We start from the raw sequence: 1,611 nt of genomic DNA, 5'->3' as shown, positions 1-1,611 counted from the left end.
CGGCTGCTGCTCACTTCCTCGCACACAACGCGCTCAGGAAATTCACGAGCCTTTCCCACCGAGGTTCCCGGAGACAACTCGGAACAAACCACAAAGCCCACAAGTCCCCGCCCCGGGCAAGGCGGGGTCCCTGGAGTGGCGTCTGGAGGGACAGAGGGAATTGGTGTCTGGGGTGCATGTGCCCAGGTTTCTCTAGGAGATGAGGGGGCAGCTGGGGGGGGTGTTTAGCTGGTCTGGGCCCAGCTGCAGCAGGGCAAAGCGCTTTTGAAACAAGGGTTTAAGAAAAAGGCAGCGACTGGATTATTTGGGGTTTGATCCTGCCCCTCAGAAGCCAGTGGGAATTATTGCTCTCACAGAAGCGGGAGCGGGGGCAGACTCCTAGTTTGCACCGGAACGTGGGGTTCGTGAGTCCAGCCCCCCGGCAAGTGCAAAGCTGTCCTCGGGGCGGACACAGACTGGGCCCCAGGGGCCTGGATGTGTCTCGGGACAGCGCAGCCACTTTCATCCAATAGGATTTTTGCTAAACTTTCCTTTTTTTAACTAAGTTTTTGACTCCCAGGTGTGTCTGGGGGAACCCCCTTCCCAGATGACCCCCCCCCCAAAATGGCTAGTCCTGGCGGAAACCATGAGCCACAAAAATCCCCTTCTGCTCCCGAGCTCTCGCCCGACCAGCTCTCCTCTCTCATAGCCTGTCCCCGCAGTCCTCCCTGCTGACAGCACGAGGCTCCCCCACCTCCACTGGGTCAGTCCCCAGCTGAGAGCTCCCTTTGGGGAGAATGGGGCCCGATCCCCCGCTGGGATGACATCACCGGGATCAAGCTAAACCTTTCCCAAATGTTGCCATTTTGTGGGGTGCTGTTAACGACGTTTCCCAGCCGGCCGAATGGAAAAGGAGCATTTTGCCTCTGGAACGCTGGGATATGGAGCTGGCCTTGGCCACAAACGGAATGAGTTTGGCAGGGTCTCAGCCTAGGCCCCGTGAAACGAGCCAGCGAGCGATGGTTAACAGTCCAGCAGCACCGGCTGAGTCTGCTTGGTGGGGGCCCAGAGAGTGGCAGAGGAGGGTTGGGGCTGCGGGGCAGGACTGAGGGGCACTGACAGAGCTGGGGTGATGGGGCGGGGGGGAGGTCTGCAGGCTGATGTGCGTTGGCAATTAGTGGCGTGGGACGGCTACGCAGGAGGCCAGGACTGGAATAACAGGTGGGGTGGGAGCTGCTGTCCTGGGGGGAGAGTCCTGGACTGGAATAGCCCCAAACTGCAGCCCCCCCTGCTATTCCAGCCCTCGGCTCCCCCCATACCCAGCTCTGCCAGCGCCCCTCAGTCCTGACCCGGAGCCCCCCGCTGCTTTACCAATGGTCAGCTCCAGCTATAACACTGTCAGTGCACCTCTGCCCTGGCCTACAGCCCCCTGCAGAGGTCCAGACAGGCCCACGTCAGGAGGGGCTCCAGTCTGGACTAGCAGGTGCTGCGAGGCAGGAGGAGGGCAGCAGTGGGACATTCAGCCCAACATCTGCCCGCGTCACCCTGGCACCAGCTCCCGCATGTACGACGCCCCCCCTCGTCCCCCGGCACGTCTCCCTTCCCCACGCAGGAAAGCCAGCGAGCCTCCGC

Source organism: Malaclemys terrapin, chromosome 24, assembly GCF_027887155.1.
Source record: "Malaclemys terrapin pileata isolate rMalTer1 chromosome 24, rMalTer1.hap1, whole genome shotgun sequence".
Taxonomy (NCBI): Eukaryota; Metazoa; Chordata; order Testudines; family Emydidae; genus Malaclemys; species Malaclemys terrapin.
Note: the sequence above shows the minus strand (reverse complement) of the source record.